Source organism: Ranitomeya variabilis, chromosome 1 (assembly GCF_051348905.1).
Source record: "Ranitomeya variabilis isolate aRanVar5 chromosome 1, aRanVar5.hap1, whole genome shotgun sequence".
NCBI lineage: Eukaryota > Metazoa > Chordata > Amphibia > Anura > Dendrobatidae > Ranitomeya > Ranitomeya variabilis.
The window spans coordinates 1,169,290,344-1,169,310,459 of NC_135232.1; the positions used below are offsets into that span (position 1 = coordinate 1,169,290,344).

The 20,116-nt window shown below is 46.5% G+C and overlaps 1 protein-coding gene across 4 annotated transcripts in view; it reads left to right on the plus strand.

The window, feature by feature from the left end:
* LOC143793490 (uncharacterized) overlaps positions 1–20,116 on the plus strand; it is a 106,611-nt gene that overhangs the window by 2,342 nt on the left and 84,153 nt on the right. The gene's annotated exons all lie outside the window — the stretch shown is intronic.

The window sequence follows — 20,116 nt, forward strand, 5'->3', positions numbered from 1 at the left end:
GAGCTCAGTGACGTCACATCCCAGTAGGAGCTCACAGTGATGTCACAGCAGATTAGGAGCTCACAGTGACGTTACAACCCAATAGGAGCTCAGTGTTTTCACAATTCAGTTGTAGCTCAGTGATGTCACAGTCCAGTGGGAGCTCAGAGTGACGTCATAGTCTAGTAGGAGCTCACAGTGACGTCACAGTCCAGTAGGAGCTCACAGTGACGTCACAGCCCAGTAGGAGCTCACAGTGATGTCGCAGAAGAGCTCACAGTGATGTCACCGAACAATAGAAGCTCACAGTGACGTCACAGTCCAGTAAGTGCTCATTGTGATGTCACAGGCCAGTAGAAGCTCACAGTGATGTCAAAGCCCAGTAGGAGCTCATAGTGACATCACAGCCCTGTAGGATCTCACAGTGACGTCACAGCCCAGTAGGATTTCACAGTGACGTCCCAGCCCAGTAGGAGCTCACAGTGATGTCATAGCCCAGTAGGAGCTCACAGTGACGTCACAGTCCAGTAGGAGCTCACAGTGATGTCACAGTTCAGTAGGAGCTCACAGTGACGTCTCTTTCCAGTAGGAGCTCCCTGTGAGGTCACAGTCCGGTAGGAGCTCCCTGTGAGGTCACAGTCCGGTAGGAGCTCCCTGTGAGGTCACAGTCCGGTAGGAGCTCCCTGTGAGGTCACAGTCCGGTAGGAGCTCCCTGTGAGGTCACAGTCCGGTAGGAGCTCACAGTAATGTCACAGTTCAGTAGGATCTCACAGTGACGTCTCTTTCCAGTAGGAGCTCACAGTAATGTCACAGTTCAGTAGGATCTCACAGTGACGTCTCTTTCCAGTAGGAGCTCCCATTGATGTCACAGTCCGGTAGGAGCTCCCTGTGAGGTCACAGTCCGGTAGGAGCTCCCTGTGAGGTCACAGTCCAATAGGAGCTCACAGTAATATCAAAGACCAGTAATAGCTCACAGTGACATCACAGTCCAGTAAAATCTCAGTGACTTCTCAGCTCAGTTGGAGCTCACAATGACTTCACAGCCCAGTAGGCGCTCACAGTGACGTCACAGTCCAGTAGGATTTCACAGTGACGTCCCAGCCCAGTAGGAGCTCACAGTGATGTCATAGCCCAGTAGGAGCTCACAGTGACGTCACAGCCCAGTAGGATTTCACAGTGACGTCCCAGCCCAGTAGGAGCTCACAGTGATGTCATAGCCCAGTAGGAGCTCACAGTAATGTCACAGTTCAGTAGGATCTCACAGTGACGTCTCTTTCCAGTAGGAGCTCTGTTGTGATCCGCTTTTTGGGCTCCCCTGGTGGTGGCTGGTGGTACTGGAGGCTTGTGTGTTCTTTTCTGCCTCAGCTCACCTGCTTCCATCAGTTTTGGGAGTTCCCTATTTAGCCTTGCTCTCCAGTCACTTCCTTGCCGGTCATCATTGTAACCTGAGTCATTCAGTTGCATGTTCCTGCTACTAGTCTGCTGATCAGCTAAGTGGACTCTTGTCCTTATTGTTTTGTATTTTTTGTCCAGTTTACAGTTTGTCCTTTCCTGTTACTGGAAGCTCTTGTGGACTGAAATTGCCACTCCTGTGTCATGAGTTGACACAGGAGTTTTAAAGTAATTTCAGGATGGGTTTTTGAAAGGGTTTTTCAGCTGACCGTGAAGTCCTCTTTTGTATCCTTCCTCTATCTAGTAAGTGGACCTCGCTTTGCTAAATCTACCTTCATACTGTGTATGTCTTTTCCTCTGAACTCACCGTTAATATACGTGGGGGCTACTATCATCTTTGGGGAATTTCTCTAGAGGTAAGCCAGGCCTGTTCCTTCCTCTTCCAGGCGTAGTTAGTTCTCCGGCTGGCGCATGGCATCTAGGCAGCCGTAGGAATGCTTCCTGGCTACTGTTAGTTGTGTGGTAGATTTAGGTCACGGTCAGCTTGAGTTTCCATCACCCGAGAGCTAGTCTGTTATTTTGTGTTTCTGATGTTCCCATGCAATTGGGGAATCATGACAGTATGACCGGCCGCTGTTAAAGTAATTGGCTGAAGAAAGGAGAGTAAAAGAAGTCTGTAGATTTTTTTTTTTTTTTCCCTCTCATGTTTGCTACTTAGTTGGCTCAGTTGTATTTCTGCTCTATTTACAGCCTTGCCTTTCTCTCCTTCTAACCCTTGAATGGCTCTGATCTCTCCGGTTTAAGGATGGACCCTCAGAGTTTGGCTGCAGGTTTTAATAATCTTGCTACGAAGGTTCAGGATTTACAAGATTATGTTATACGTACCCCTATTTCTGAACCTAAGATTCCTACACCAGAGGTATTTTCCGGAGATAGATCTCGGTTTCTGAATTTCAAATATAATTGTAAATTATTCCTTTCTCTCAGACCTCACTCCTCTGGAGATCCTGTTCAGCAGGTTAAGATTGTGATTTCTTTGCTGCGAGGTGACCCTCAAAATTGGGCATTTTCATTGACACCAGGGGATCCTGCGTTGCTCAATGTGGATGCGTTTTTTCTGGCTTTAGGGTTGCTGTATGAGGAACCTAATTTGGAGACTCAAGCTGAAAAAGCTTTAATAGCCCTGTCTCAAGGGCAAGATGAAGCTGAGATATACTGCCAAAAATTTCGTAAATGGTCTGTGCTTACTCAGTGGAATGAGTGTGCCCTAGCGGCAAATTTCAGAGAGGGCCTTTCTGATGCCGTTAAGGATGTCATGGTGGGGTTTCCAACGCCCACAGGTCTGAATGAGTCCATGACAATGGCGATTCAGATTGATCGGCGTTTGCGGGAGCGCAAACCCGTGCACCATTTGGCGGTATCTTCTGAAGGGATGCCAGAGAAAATGCAATGTGACAGAATTCTGTCAAGAAGCGAGCGGCAGAATTATAGGCGCAAAAATGGGTTATGCTTCTATTGTGGTGATTCCGCGCATGTTATATCAGCATGCTCTAAACGTACTAGGAAGGTTGACAAGTCTGTTTCTATTGGCACTTTACAGTCTAAATTTCTTCTGTCTGTAACTCTGATTTGTTCATTATCAGTTATTACCGTGGATGCCTATGTGGACTCTGGTGCCGCTCTGAGTCTCATGGATTGGTCCTTCGCCAGGCGCTGTGGGTTTGATTTGGAGCCTCTGGAAGTTCGTATACCTCTAAAGGGTATTGATTCTACACCTCTGGCTTGTAATAGACCACAGTTCTGGACGCAAGTGACTATGCGTATGACTCCAGACCATCAGGAGGTGATTCGCTTCCTCGTGTTGCATAATCTACATGATGTTTTAGTGCTTGGATTACCATGGTTACAATCTCATAACCCAGTACTGGACTGGAAAACTATGTCTGTGTTAAGCTGGGGATGTCGGGGGGCTCATGGGGACACACCTTTGGTTTCTATCTCGTCATCTATTCCCTCTGAGATTCCGGCTTTTTTGTCGGATTTTGGGGATATTTTTGAGGAGCCTAAAATTGGTTCTCTCCCTCCCCACAGAGAGTGTGATTGCGCCATAGATCTGATTCCAGGCAGCAAATTTCCAAAGGGTCGTTTGTTTAACCTATCTGTACCTGAGCATGCTGCCATGCGAGAGTATGTTAAGGAGTCCCTGGAAAAGGGACATATTCGTCCTTCTTCGTCACCTTTAGGAGCTGGGTTTTTTCTTTGTCTCTAAAAAGGATGGCTCTCTGAGGCCTTGTATTGATTATCGTCTCCTGAATAAAATTACAGTCAAATATCAGTATCCGTTGCCGCTGCTTACTGATTTGTTTGCTCGCATAAGGGGGGCTAAGTGGTTCTCCAAGATTGATCTCCGTGGGGCGTATAATTTGGTGCGAATTAAGCAAGGGGATGAGTGGAAAACCGCATTTAATACGCCTGAGGGCCACTTTGAGTATTTAGTAATGCCTTTCGGCCTTTCTAATGCACCTTCAGTTTTTCAGTCCTTTATGCATGATATTTTCCGTGAATATCTGGATAAATTTATGATTGTGTATTTGGACGATATTTTGATTTTTTCTGAGGACTGGGAGTCTCATGTTCAGCAGGTCAGGAGGGTTTTTCAGGTCTTGCGGGAGAATTCTCTGTGTGTAAAGGGTTCTAAGTGTGTTTTTGGGGTTCAAAACATTTCTTTTTTGGGGTACATTTTTTCCCCTTCTTCTGTTGAGATGGACCCTGTCAAGGTTCGGGCTATTTGTGACTGGACGCAGCCTACTTCTCTAAAGGGTCTTCAGAAGTTCTTGGGCTTTGCTAATTTTTATCGTCGATTTATAACTGGTTTTTCTGGTGTTGCTAAGCCTCTTACGGATTTTACTAAGAAGGGTGCTGATGTGGCCAATTGGTCCCCTGCCGCTGTGGAGGCCTTTCGGGAACTTAAGCGCCGCTTTTCGTCTGCCCCTGTGTTGCGCCAGCCTGATGTCTCTCTCCCCTTTCAGGTTGAGGTCGATGCTTCCGAGATCGGAGCGGGGGCGGTTTTGTCGCAGAAAAGTTCCGATTGCTCAGTGATGAGACCTTGTGCGTTCTATTCTCGAAAATTTTCTGCCGCCGAAAGAAATTATGATGTCGGTAATCGGGAGCTTTTGGCCATGAAGTGGGCATTTGAGGAGTGGCGTCATTGGCTTGAGGGTGCTAGACATCAGGTGGTGGTTTTGACTGATCACAAGAATCTGATTTACCTTGAGTCTGCCAGGCGCCTGAATCCTAGACAGGCGCGCTGGTCGTTGTTTTTCTCTCGGTTTAATTTTGTGGTCTCATATCTACCAGGTTCTAAGAATGTGAAGGCGGATGCCCTTTCTAGGAGTTTTGAGCCTGATTCCCCTGGTGATTCGGAACCTACAGGTATCCTTAAGGATGGGGTGATATTATCCGCTATTTCCCCAGATCTGCGACGTGCTTTGCAAGAGTTTCAGGCGGATAGACCTGATCGCTGTCCACCTGGTAGACTGTTTGTTCCTGATGATTGGACCAGTAGAGTCATCTCGGAGGTTCATTCTTCTACGCTGGCGGGTCATCCTGGAATTTTTGGTACCAGGGATTTGGTGGCTAGATCCTTCTGGTGGCCATCTCTGTCTCGAGATGTGCGTGTTTTTGTGCAGTCTTGTGATGTGTGTGCTCGGGCCAAGCCTTGTTGTTCTAGGGCTAGTGGGTTGTTGTTGCCCTTGCCTATTCCAAAGAGGCCTTGGACGCACATCTCTATGGACTTTATTTCTGATCTTCCTGTCTCTCAGAGGATGTCTGTTATCTGGGTGGTGTGTGACCGTTTTTCTAAGATGGTTCATTTGGTGCCATTACCGAAGTTGCCTTCCTCGTCTGAGTTGGTTCCTTTGTTTTTTCAAAATGTGGTTCGCTTGCATGGTATTCCTGAAAATATCGTTTCTGATAGGGGTACCCAGTTCGTTTCTAGATTTTGGCGGGCATTCTGTGCCAGGTTGGGCATTGATTTGTCTTTTTCGTCTGCCTTCCATCCTCAGACTAATGGCCAGACGGAGCGAACTAATCAAACTTTGGAGACGTATTTGAGGTGTTTTGTGTCTGCGGATCAGGATGATTGGGTTGCCTTTTTGCCGTTGGCGGAGTTTGCTCTTAATAATCGGGCTAGTTCTGCCACTTTGGTTTCCCCTTTCTTTTGCAATTCGGGGTTTCATCCCCGTTTTTCTTCTGGTCAGGTGGAATCTTCGGATTGTCCTGGAGTAGATGTTGTGGTGGATCGGTTGAATCGGATTTGGGGACAAGTGGTGGACAATTTGAATTTGTCCCAGGAGAGGACTCAGCGGTTTGCTAACCGCCAGTGTCGGGTTGGTCCTCGCCTTCGTGTTGGGGACTTGGTGTGGTTGTCTTCCCGTTTTGTCCCAATGAGGGTTTCTTCTCCTAAATTTAAGCCTAGGTTCATCGGTCCCTATAGGATTTTGGAGATTATTAACCCTGTTTCCTTTCGTTTGGACCTCCCGGCATCTTTCGCTATCCATAATGTGTTCCATCGGTCGTTGTTGCGGAGATACGAGGTGCCGATGGTTCCTTCTGCTGAGCCTCCTGCTCCTGTGCTGGTTGAGGGTGAATTGGAGTACGTTATAGAGAAGATCTTGGACTCCCGTATTTCCAGGCGGAGACTCCAGTATCTGGTTAAGTGGAAGGGCTATGGTCAGGAAGATAATTCTTGGGTAACTGCCTCTGATGTTCATGCCTCGGATTTGGTTCGTGCCTTTCATAGGGCTCATCCAGGTCGCCCTGGCGGTTCTTGTGAGGGTTCGGTGCCCCCTCCTTAAGGGGGGGGTACTGTTGTGATCCGCTTTTTGGGCTCCCCTGGTGGTGGCTGGTGGTACTGGAGGCTTGTGTGTGCTTTTCTCCCTCAGCTCACCTGTTTCCATCTGTTTTGGGAGTTCCCTATTTAGCCTTGCTCTCCAGTCACTTCCTTGCCGGTCATCATTGTAACCTGAGTCATTCAGTTGCATGTTCCTGCTACTAGTCTGCTGATCAGCTAAGTGGACTCTTGTCCTTTTTGTTTTGTATTTTTTGTCCAGTTTACAGTTTTGTCATTCCCTGTTACTGGAAGCTCTTGTGGACTGAAATTGCCACTCCTGTGTCATGAGTTGACACAGGAGTCTTAAAGTAATCTCAGGATGGGTTTTTGAAAGGGTTTTTCAGCTGACCGTGAAGTCCTCTTTTGTATCCTTCCTCTATCTAGTAAGTGGACCTCGCTTTGCTAAATCTACCTTCATACTGTGTATGTCTTTTCCTCTGAACTCACCGTTAATATATGTGGGGGCTACTATCATCTTTGGGGAATTTCACTAGAGGTAAGCCAGGTCTGTTCCTTCCTCTTCCAGGTGTAGTTAGTTCTCCGGCTGGCGCGTGGCATTTAGGCAGCCGTAGGAATGCTTCCTGGCTACTGTTAGTTGTGTGGTAGATTTAGGTCACGATCAGCTTGAGTTTCCATCACCCGAGAGCTAGTCTGTTATTTTGTGCTTCTGATGTTCCCATGCCATTGGGGAATCATGACAGAGCTCCCAGTGATGTCACAGTTCAGTAGGATCTCACAGTGACGTCTCTTTCCAGTAGGAGCTCCCATTGAGGTCACAGTCCGGTAGGAGCTCCCTGTGAGGTCACAGTCCGGTAGGAGCTCCCTGTGAGGTCACAGTCCAATAGGAGCTCACAGTAATATCAAAGACCAGTAATAGCTAACAGTGACATCACAGTCCAGTAAAATCTCAGTGACTTCTCAGCTCAGTTGGAGCTCACAATGACTTCACAGCCCAGTAGGCGCTCACAGTGACGTCACAGTCCAGTAGGATTTCACAGTGACGTCCCAGCCCAGTAGGAGCTCACAGTGATGTCATAGCCCAGTAGGATTTCACAGTGACGTCCCAGCCCAGTAGGAGCTCACAGTGACGTCACAGCCCAGTAGGATTTCACAGTGACGTCCCAGCCCAGTAGGAGCTCACAGTGATGTCATAGCCCAGTAGGAGCTCACAGTAATGTCACAGTTCAGTAGGATCTCACAGTGACGTCTCTTTCCAGTAGGAGCTCCCAGTGATGTCACAGTTCAGTAGGATCTCACAGTGACGTCTCTTTCCAGTAGGAGCTCCCAGTGAGGTCACAGTCCGGTAGGAGCTCCCTGTGAGTTCACAGTCCAATAGGAGCTCACAGTAATATCAAAGACCAGTAATAGCTCACAGTGACGTCACAGTCCAGTAAAATCTCAGTGACTTCTCAGCTCAGTTGGAGCTCACAATGACTTCACAGCCCAGTAGGCGCTCACAGTGACGTCACAGTCCAGTAGACACAGAAGAAAAAAACCCCATTGTATATTTAATATGCCAATAGTGGGAATACTAAATAGTATCAACCCACATTCACAATATTTTATTGACTCCGTAATGTAACTATATAAATAGGAGAAAAACTGGAGTAACCAATAAATAAGTAAGAAAGTACAAAATTTATTTCAAAAAAACAAATTTTGGGGTCACCCGCCATCATTTGGGGCTCATTACCATGTGAGTAGTGTTGTGCACTGGGCTTGGTAAGTTTTGCCCTTTATTTATGATACAGTCCCTTTACTCTGCGGATCTCCAGCTGGGCTTGATTTATCTTGATTTACCCTGCCTTACTTTTGGCTTTAAACCTTGTTATAGAGCTCCCGCTGCTTCTGTGGATCCCCGCATTGTTATACAATACTTGGGCTTTATCTATTGTGCCTTATTTTTGGCTCTACTTACCTAGCATATGGACAAGCATTCAAATGTAAATCAGATAGATGTACTACCTCTGAACTCCCATATGCACCTCACTACTGTATGTACTTCCGTGTCCTTGTCCTGATTGACAATTTTATTATATGTGTTTTTCTTTGATTTTTTGAAATAAATTTTGTACTTTCTTATTGGTTACTCCAGTTTTTCTCCTATTTATATAGTCACAGTCCAGTAGTAGCTCACAGTGATGTCACAGGCCAGTAGGAGCTCACAGTAGGAGCTCACAGTGACGTCACAGCCCTGTAGGAGCTCACAGTGATGTCACAGGCCAGTAGGAGCTCACAGTAGGAGCTCACAGTGACGTCACAGCCCTGTAGGAGCTCACAGTGATGTCACAGCCCAGTAGGAGCTCACCGTGATGTCACTGTCCAGTAGGAGCTCACCGTAGGAGCTCACAGTGACGTCACAGCCCAGTAGGAGCTCACAGTGATGTTGCACCCCAGTAGGAGCTGACAGTGACGTCACGGTCCAGTAGGAGCTCAGTGATGTCAAAGCCCATTAGGAGCTCACAATGATGTCAGTCCAGTAGGAGCTCAAAATGACGTCACAGTCCAGTATCAGCTCACAGTGATATCGCAGCCCACTAGGAGCTCACAGTGACATCACAGTCCAGTAGGATCTCACACTGACGTCACAGCCCAGTAGGAGCTCACAGTGACTTTACAGTCCAGTAGGAGCTCACCGTGATGTCACTGTCCAGTAGGAGCTCACCGTAGGAGCTCACAGTGACGTCACAGTTTAGTAGGAGCTCACAGTGACGTCACAGCCCAGTAGGAGCTCACAGTGATGTTGCACCCCAGTAGGAGCTGACAGTGACGTCATGGTCCAGTAGGAGCTCACAGTGATGTCAAAGCCCATTAGGAGCTCACAATGATGTCAGTCCAGTAGGAGCTCAAAATGACGTCACAGTCCAGTATCAGCTCACAGTGATATCGCAGCCCACTAGGAGCTCACAGTGACATCACAGTCCAGTAGGATCTCACACTGACGTCACAGCCCAGTAGGAGCTCACAGTGACTTTACAGTCCAGTAGGAGCTCACCGTGATGTCACTGTCCAGTAGGAGCTCACCGTAGGAGCTCACAGTGACGTCACAGTTTAGTAGGAGCTCACAGTGACGTCACAGCCCAGTAGGAGCTCACAGTGATGTTGCACCCCAGTAGGAGCTGACAGTGACGTCATGGTCCAGTAGGAGCTCACAGTGATGTCAAAGCCCATTAGGAGCTCACAATGATGTCAGTCCAGTAGGAGCTCAAAGTGACGTCACAGTCCAGTATCAGCTCACAGTGATATCGCAGCCCACTAGGAGCTCACAGTGACATCACAGCCCAGTAGGATCTCACACTGACGTCACAGCCCAGTAGGAGCTCACAGTGACTTTACAGTCCAGTAGGAGCTCACAGTGAAGTCACAGTTCAATCAGAGCACCCAATGACGTCACAGTCCAGGAAGCGCTCTGTGATGTCACAGTCCAGTATGAGCTCATCGTGATGTCACAGTCCAGTATGAGCTCATCGTGATGTCACAGTCCAGTATGAGCTCATCGTGATGTCACAGTCCAGTATGAGCTCATCGTGATGTCACAGTCCAGTATGAGCTCATCATGACGTCACAGTCCAGTATGAGCTCATCATGACGTCACAGTCCAGTATGAGCTCATCGTGACGTCACAGTCCAGTATGAGCTCATCGTGACGTCACAGTCCTGTAGGAGCTCCCAGTGATGTCACAGTCCTGTAGGAGCGCCCAGTGATGTCACAGTCCTGTAGGAGCTCCCAGTGACGTCCGAGTCTAGTAGGAGCTGACAGTGATGTCGCAGTCTAGTAGGAGCTCACAGTGATGTTACAGTCTAGTAGGAGCTCTGTTGTGGATTCTGTTTGTGGGCTCCCTCTGGTGGTTACTGCTGGTACTGGGTGACTTTGGTGGGTTGCGGCCTTTGGTTTCCACCTGTCCATCAGAGGCTGGGTGTTTCCTATTTTACCTGGCCTTTCTGTCATTCCCTTGCCGGCTATCAATGTATTCAGATGTGCTCTGTTTGGTTCCTGCCTACCTGCTCCCAGATCTTTCAGGATAAGCTAAGTGCTGATTTTCAGTTGTTTGGCTTTTTGTCCAGCTTGCTTATTATGTCTCTATGCTAGCTGGTAGCTCTAGTGGACTGAGGTTCTCCCCATGTGCCATGAGTTGGCACATGGGTTCTTGTAATCTCAGGATGGTTTTTTGATTAGGGTTTTTTTGCTGACCGCTCAGTCCCCTTTTGTATCGTTCTGCTTTCTAGTTTACAGCGGGCCTCAATTTGCTAAATCTATATATATCATCTCTATGTGTGTGCCTTCCTCTCATTTCACCGTCAATACATGTGAGGGGGCAACTATATCTTTTGGGGTTCATTCCTCTGGAGGCAAGTGAGGTCTTTATTTTCTCTGCAGTACTAGTTAGCTCTTAGGCTGGTGCGTGGCGTCTAGAACCAACGTAGGCACGCTCCCTGGCTATCTCTAGTTGCGTTTGTCAGGCGTAGGGCAGCGGTCAGCCCAGGTTCCATCACCCTAGAGCTCGTCCGTTATTTATTTGTACTTTGCTTGTCCTGTGCTATCCCTAGCCATTGGGGATTCATGACAGAGCTCACAGTGATGTTACAGTCCAGTAGGAGCTCACAGTAGGAGCTCACAGTGATGTCACGGTCTAGTAGGAGCTCACAGTAGGAGCTCACAGTGACTTCACAGCCCAATAGGAGATCACAGTGACGTCACAGCCCAGTGGGAGCTCACAGTGATGTCACTGTCCGGTAGGAGCTCTCAGTGACATCACAGGCCAGTGGGAGCTCACAGTGACGTCATAGCCAAGTAGGACCTCACAGTGAAGTCACAGTTCAATAGGAGCTTCCTGTGATTTCACAGTCCAGTAAGCTCCCAGTGTCATCTCTTTCCAGTAAGAGCTTCCAGTGTCATCTCTTTCCAGTAGGAGCTCCCAGTGATTTCACAGTCCAGTAGGAGCTCCCAGTGGCTTCACAGTTCAGTAAGAGCTCCCAGTGAAGTCACAGTCCAGTTGGAGCTCCCAGTGAAGTCACAGTCCAGAAGGAGCTCACAGTGATGTCAAAGCTCAGTAAGAGCTCACAATGATGTCTCATTCATGAGGTCTCCTTAATGCCCCAAACATCCCTGTGTTCACATCTTGTCTACAGAGCCCCCTGTCATGGAAATTCCTCGTAAAGGAGAGCATTGGGGTATACACAAGGAGTCTTGCACGTTTGCCTGATTTCATAGAATCCTAGATTGTCAGATATGGAAGGGAACTCCAGCGCTGTCGTGTCCAACCTCCTGCTCAACGCAGGATTCACTAAACTATCTCAGATAGATGTCTGTCCAGCCTTTGTTTGAAGACTTATATAGAAGGAAAACTCACCACCTCTCGGGCTGCCAGTTCCACTCACTGATCACCCTCACTGTCAAAAGTTTTTTGTAATATCTAATCTGTATCTTCTCCTTTTCAGTTTCATTCCATTCATTCTCATGTGGAAATGAGAATAATGATGATCCCTTTACTGTACATCGTGAGATTCCTTCAGATATTTGAAGAAAGCTCATAATATATCCTAGAATCTTTTGCCTTTTAGCTGCTGCATCACACTGTTGACTCAGGTGTAGTCTGTGATCTATTAGTATACCCAAGTGTTTTTCACACGTGCTGTTGAATAGTTCTATTCCTCCCATTCTATAGATGTAATTTTTGTTTTTCTTGCCAAGATGTAGAATTTTGCATTTCTCCATGTTAAACACCATTCTACTGTATGTTGCTGCCCATTATCTAGGTCCACATCAATCTTAGGGAGTGGGGTGCACCAATATGACACTAAACCGGGTGCACTTGCCCTGACGAAGCCGCATACACGTTGGCTTCTCCCACGCCTCTGCCCCTTCCTTACCCTTTCCCCATTCTGGCTCTCTCCTTTTTATCAGGCTTACTCTAGGCTGGTGTCAGACCCCATTGGGCCTTGTACCTGTCTCTTCCCACGATTATGTTATTAGATTATATCTGTTTCCTTGCAGGGGGTGTTTCTGCCTGTGACCTGCTTGTGACCTGAATAGTTACATGTCTCATGGAGATCATTCCTATCCATAGTTTGTGTTTCTTTCTATTGCTCCTCCCTGAGGACGCCTACAACATGTACCTCTATTAGTAGCTTGCGTCACTCTCATTTTTATTATTCAGATATTTGCCTTATATAGGACTTCTTATCAATGAGCTACAATGGAGATTGTGAGCGTGGCTCTTCCATCAAACATCAGAGTCTCACCTCACAAGTTGTCTTCTTGCTGAAAGAGCAAAAATTCTCACAGACATCTCCAAAATTTAGTAAAAAACCTTCCCAGAAGAGTGGGAGCTCCATATAAATGTCTATGGATGTGGGATGGGAGGACAGAAAAGGTCCTGGATAAAGATGAGCGAATTTGCTCGGGTTCCCTCTTATTCGGCAAGCTATAGCGCTTGCCGATTAAGCTGCAGAGGCAACACTGCTTCCTGGATCGCGCCAGCTGATGAGCTGTTTGGCTCCGCAGCAGCATGTGTTGTGGCTGTGGGACAGCCTGTTTGTTGGGCTCTCCATGCATATGTTGTGGCTGTGTGCCAGCCTGTTTGGCTCCGCAGCTGCATATGTCGTGGCTGTGTGACTGCCTGTTTGTTTGGCTCTGCAGCTGCATGTGGCGTGGCTGTATGACAGCCTGTTTGGCTCCGCAGCTTGTCAGGTCGCCGTTATCACCGCCGCGGCCCCTGCTGTCCGCTCATACTTACCGTTCCACGGCGTCCCGGCGCGCTCCTGTTCTTCCTCCAGCACCGTCTCCTCTGCTCGCTCTCCCGGCTCCTGCTTCCTGTCGGGCGCGCGCGCATTCTGACCACTGTCCCTTTATGAGGTTATAACTCTGGAACGCTTCAACGGATCTTGGCGATTCTGACACTGTTTTCTCGTGACATATTGTACTTCATGATAGTGGTAAAATTTCTTTGATATTACCTGCGTTTATTTGCAGAAAAAATGGAAATTTGGCGAAAATTTTGAAAATTTTGCAATTTTCCAACTTTGAATTTTTATGCCCTTAAATCACAGAGATATGTCATGCAAAATACTTAATAAGTAACATTTCCCACATGTCTACTTTACATCAGCACAATTTTGGAACCAAAATTTTTTTTTGTTAGGGAGTTATAAGGGTTAAAAGTTGACCAGCAATTTCTCATTTTTACAACACCATTTTTTTTTTAGGGACCACATCTCATTTGAAGTCATTTTGAGGGGTCTATATGATAGAAAATACCCATGTGTGACACCATTCTAAAAACTGCACCCCTCAAGGTGCTCAAAACCATATTCAAGAAGTTTATTAACCCTTCTGGTGCTTCACAGGAATTTTTGGAATGTTTAAATAGAAATGAACATTTAACTTTTTTTCACAAAAAATTTACTTCAGCTCCAATTTGTTTTATTTTACCAAGGGTAACCGGAGAAAATGGACCCCAAAAGTTGTTGTACAATTTGTCCTGAGTACGCCGATACCCCATATGTGGGGGTAAACCACTGTTTGGGCGCATGACAGAGCTCGGAAGCGAAGGAGCGCCATTTGACTTTTCAATGCAAAATTGACTGGAATTGAGATGGGACGCCATGTTGCGTTTGGGGAGCCCCTGATGTGCCTAAACATTGAAACCCCCCACAAGTGACACCATTTTGGAAAGTAGACCCCCTAAGGAACTTATCTAGAGGTGTGGTGAGCACTTTGACCCACCAAGTACTTCACAGAAGTTTATAATGCAGAACCGTAAAAATAAAAAATCATATTTTTTCACAAAAATTATTTTTCGCCCCCAATTTTTTATTTTCCCAAGGGTAAGAGAAGAAATTGGACCCCAACAGTTGTTGTACAATTTGTCCTGAGTACGCTGATACCCCATATGTGGCGATAAACCACTGTTTGGGCGCATGGGAGAGCTCGGAAGGGAAGTAGCACCGTTTGACTTTTCAATGCAAAATTGACAGGAATTGAGATGGGACGCCATGTTGCGTTTGGAGAGCCACTGATGTGCCTAAACATTGAAACCCCCCACAAGTGACACCATTTTGGAAAGTAGACCCCCTAAGGAACTTATCTAGATGTGTTTTGAGCGCTTTGACCCACCAAGGGCTTCACAGAAGTTAATAATGCAGAGCCGTAAAAATAAAACAAAAATTTTTTCCCACAAAAATTATTTTTTTAGCCCCCAGTTTTGTATTTTCCCGAGGGTAGCAGGAGAAATTGGACCCCAAAATCTGTTGTCCAAGTTGTCCTGAGTGCGATGATATACCATACGTGGGGAGAACCACTGTTTGGGCGCATGGGAGGGCTCGGAAAGGAAGGAGCGCCATTTGGAATGCAGACTTAGATGGAATGGTCTGCAGGCGTCACATTGCTTTTGCAGAGCCCCTAATGTACCTAAACAGTAGAAACCCCCCACAAGTGACACCATGTTGGAAAGTAGACCCCCTAAGGAACTTATCTAGATGTGTGGTGAGCGCTTTGACCCACCAAGGGCTTCACAGAAGTTTATAATGCAGAGCCGTAAAAATAAAACAAAAATTTTTTCCCACAAAAATTATTTTTCAGCCCCCAGTTTTGTATTTTCCCGAGGGTAACAGGAGAAATTGGACCCCAAAAGTTGTTGTCCAATTTGTCCTGAGTGCGCTGATACCCCATATGTGGGGGGAACCACCGTTTGGATGCATGGGAGGGCTCGGAAGGGAAGGAGCGCCATTTGGAATGCAGACTTAGATGGAATGGTCTGCAGGCGTCACATTGCGTTTGCAGAGCCCCTAATGTACCTAAACAGTAGAAGCCCCGCACAAGTGACCCCATTTTGGAAACTAGACCCCCCAAGGAACTTATCTAGATGTGTTGTAAGAACTTTGAACCCCCAAGTGTTTCACTACAGTTTATAACGCAGAGCCGTGAAAATAAAAAATCCTTTTTTTTCCCACAAAAATTAATTTTTAGCCCCCAGTTTTGTATTTTCCTAGGGGTAACAGGAGAAATTGGACCCCAAAGGTTGTTGTCCTATTTGTCCTGAGTACGCTGATACCCCATATGTTGGGGTAAACCCCTGTTTGGGCACACGGGAGAGCTCGGAAGGGAAGGAGCACTGTTTTACTTTTTCAACGCAGAATTGGCTGGAATTGAGATCGGACGCCATGTCGCGTTTGGAGAGCCCCTGATGTGCCGAAACAGTGGAAACCCCCCAATTATAACTGAAACCCTAATCCAAACACACCCTTAACCCTAATCCCAACAGTAATCCTAACCACACCTCTAACCCTGACACACCCCTAACCCTAATCCCAACCCTATTCCCAACCGTAAATGTAATCTAAACCCTAACCGTAACTTTAGCCCCAACCCTAACCCTAACTTTAGCCCCAACCCTAACTGTAGCCTTAACCCTAGCCCCAACCCTAGCCCTAACCCTAGCCCTAATGGGAAAATGGAAATAAATACTTTTTTTTTATTTTTCCCTAACTAAGGGGGTGATGAAGGGGGGTTTGATTTACTTTTATAGCGGGTTTTTTAGCGGATTTTTATGATTGGCAGCCGTCACACACTGAAAGACGCTTTTTATTGCAAAAAATATTTTTTGCGTTACCACATTTTGAGAGCTATAAATTTTCCATATTTTGGTCCACAGAGTCATGTGAGGTCTTGTTTTTTGCGGGACGAGTTGACGTTTTTATTGGTAACATTTTTGGGCACGTCACATTTTTTGATCGCTTTTTATTCCGATTTTTGTGAGGCAGAATGACCAAAAACCAGCTATTCATGAATTTCTTTTGGGGGAGGCGTTTATACCGTTCCGCGTTTGGTAAAATTGATAAAGCAGTTTTATTCTTCGGGTAAGTACGATTACAGCGATATCTCATTTATATTATTTTTTTTATGTTTTGGCGCTTTTATACGATAAAAACTATTTTATGGAAAAAATAATTATTTTTGCATCGCTTTATTCTCAGGACTATAACTTTTTTATTTTTCTGCTGATGATGCTGTATGGTGGCTCGTTATTTGCGGGACAAGATGACGCTTTCAGCGGTACCATGGTTATTTATATCTGTCTTTTTGATCGCGTGTTATTCCACTTTTTGTTCGGCGGTATGATAATAAAGCGTTGTTTTTTGCCTCGTTTTTTTTTTTTTTTCTTACGGTGTTTACTGAAGGGGTTAACTAGTGGGCCAGTTTTATAGGTCGGGTCGTTACGGACGCGGCGATACTAAATATGTGTACTTTTATTGTTTTTTTTTTTTTTATTTAGGTAAAGAAATGTATTTATGGGAATAATATATATATTTTTTTTCATTATTTTGGAATATTTTTTTTTATTTTTTTTTACACATTTGGAAAATTTTTTTTTTACTTTTTTACTTTGCCCCAGGGGGGGACAATACAGATCGGTGATCTGCCAGTTTGCATAGCACTCTGACAGATCACCGATCTGATTGAAGTGCAGGCTGCTTCACAGTGCCTGCTCTGAGCAGGCTTCTGTGAAGCCACCTCCCTCCCTGCAGGACCCGGATCCGCGGCCATCTTGGATCCGGGTCTGGAGCAAGCAGGGAGGGAGGTAAGACCCTCGCAGCAACGCGATCACATCGCGTTGCTGCGGGGGGCTCAGGGAAGCCCGCAGGGAGCCCTCTCCCTGCGCGATGCTTCCCTGCATCGCCGGCACATCGCGATCATGTTTGATCGCGGTGTGCCGGGGGTTAATGTGCCGGGGGCGGTCCGTGACCGCTCCTGGCACATAGTGCCGGATGTCAGCTGCGATAGTCAGCTGACACCCGGCCGCGATCGGCCGCGCTCCCCCCGTGAGCGCGGCCGATCGGCTATGACGTACTATCCCGTCAAGGGTCAGATAGGCCCAGGTCACCTCGACGGGATAGTACGTCAAAGGTCACAGAGGGGTTAAAGAGCCCTGACACACATCACCATCAATGAGTTTAAATGACAAACAAAAAAATTCTAACCTTATCACTCCTAAACGCTTTGTGCATAATAATTTGGAACACAGTGTAAATAGGGAAAGATAGGACAGAATACTAAGCGGTCAGTATTAAAACCCTTCCAAAAATATCCACAGCAGATAATACAAAAAGTTCCACAATCTAACTAAAGACATGGAATGTATATCTGCCACTCCAGAGAATTCAACAAGACTGAGAAAATACTGACACAATCTAAGCTGGACAAAAAACACTGAATAGCACAGAATTATTAAGCACACAGCATGTGTGCCACAGAAACAAAACCAGACACTTATCTTTGCTGATTTGGCAGAAGGCAGAAGGAACCAAACCAGGACCAAAACCTCCCAACAACCATGGACAACTGGCAAGGACTAATGAATCCTGCACGCCTAAATACCCCAGTCAGAACTGCAATCAGCAGATACACCTGACCAGGACTGCAACTCAGGGACAACTGCATTACCACCTACAACCACCGGAGGGAGCCCAAAAGCAGAATTCACAACAGTACCCCCCCCCCTTGAGGAGGGGTCACCGAACCCTCACCAGAGCCCCCAGGCCGATCAGGACGAGCCAGATGAAAAGCATGAACCAAATCAGCAGCATGGACATCAGAGGCAAAAACCCAAGAATTATCCTCCTGGCCATAACCCTTCCATTTGACAAGATACTGAAGCCTCCGCCTCGAAAAACGAGAATCCAAAATCTTCTCAACCACATACTCCAACTCCCCATCAACCAACACAGGGGCCGGAGGATCAACAGAGGGAACAACGGGTACCACATATTTCCGCAATAAAGATCTATGGAAGACATTATGGATAGCAAAAGAGGCCGGAAGCGCCAATCGAAAAGACACCGGATTAATAATCCCAGAAATCCTATAAGGACCAATAAACCGAGGCTTAAACTTAAGAGAAGAAACCTTCATAGGAACATGACGGGAAGACAACCAGACCAGATCCCCAACCTGAAGCCGGGAACCAACACACCGACGACGGTTAGCAAAACGTTGAGCCTCCTCCTGAGACAACACCAAATTGTCCACCACATGAGCCCAAATCTGCTGCAACCTGTCAACCACCGAATCCACACCAGGACAGTCACAAGGCTCAACCTGCCAACAAGAAAAACGAGGATGAAAACCAAAATTACAAAAAAAGGCGAAACCAAAGTAGCCGAACTAGCCCGATTATTAAGGGCAAACTCTGCCAATGGCAAAAAGGCCACCCAATCATCCTGATCAGCAGACACAAAGCATCTCAAATAAGTCTCCAAGGTCTGATTAGTTCGCTCGGTTTGGCCATTTGTCTGAGGATGAAATGCAGAGGAAAAAGATAAATCAATGCCCAGCCTAGCACAAAAGGCCCGCCAAAACCTAGAAACAAACTGGGAACCTCTGTCAGACACAATATTCTCCGGAATACCATGCAAACGAACCACATGCTGAAAAAACAACGAAACTAAATCTGAGGAGGAAGGCAATTTAGGCAAAGGCACCAAATGAACCATCTTAGAAAACCGGTCACAAACAACCCAGATAACCGACATCCTCTGGGAAACCGGAAGATCAGAAATAAAATCCATAGAAATATGCGTCCAGGGCCTCTCAGGGACTGGTAATGGCAAAAGCAACCCACTAGCACGGGAACAACAAGGCTTGGCCCGCGCACAAGTCCCACAGGACTGCACAAAAGAACGCACATCACGTGATAAAGAAGGCCACCAAAAGGACCTACCAACCAAGTCTCTGGTACCAAAAATACCAGGATGACCAGCCAACACAGAACAGTGAACCTCAGAAATCACTCTACTAGTCCATCTGTCAGGAACAAACAGTTTCCCCACTGGACAACGATCAGGTCTGTCAGCCTGAAATTCCTGAAGAACTCGTCGTAAATCAGGGGAAATAGCAGAAAGAACCACCCCTTCTTTCAGAATGCCGACCGGTTCAAGAACCTCAGGAGAATCAGGCAAAAAACTCCTAGAAAGGGCATCAGCCTTAATATTCTTGGAACCCGGAAGATACGAGACCACAAAATCAAAACGGGAAAAAAACAAGGACCATCGAGCCTGTCTAGGATTCAGCCGCTTGGCAGACTCGAGGTAAATCAAATTCTTATGATCGGTCAAGACCACAATACAGTGCTTAGCTCCCTCAAGCCAATGTCGCCACTCCTCAAATGCCCACTTCATAGCCAACAACTCCCGATTGCCGACATCATAATTGCGTTCAGCAGGCGAAAATTTACGGGAAAAGAATGCACACGGTTTCGTCAAGGAACCAACATGATCCCTCTGGGACAAAACGTCCCCTGCGCCAATCTCAGAAGCGTCAATCTCAACCTGAAACGGAAGGGAAACATCCGGTTGGCGCAACACCGAATCAGAAGTAAATCGACGTTTAAGCTCCTGAAAGGCAGAAACAGCCGCAGAGGACCAATTCGCCACATCAGCGCCTTTTTTCGTCAAATCGGTCAAGAGTTTAACCACGCTGGAAAAGTTAGCAATGAAACGGCGATAAAAATTTGCAAAACCCAAAAATTTCTGAAGGCTCTTTACGGACGTGGGTTGAATCCAATCATGAATGGCCTGAACCTTAACCGGATCCATCTCAATAGATGAAGGAGAAAAAATAAAACCCAAAAAACAAACCTTCTGCACCCCAAAGAGATACTTAGACCCCTTCACAAACAAAGCATTGTCACGAAGGATCTGAAATACCATCCTGACCTGTTCCACATGAGACTCCCAATCATCAGAAAAAATCAAAATATCGTCCAAATATACAATCAAGAATTAATCAATATAAGTCCGGAAGATATCATGCATGAAAGATTGAAAAACAGATGGAGCATTAGTGAGCCCGAACGG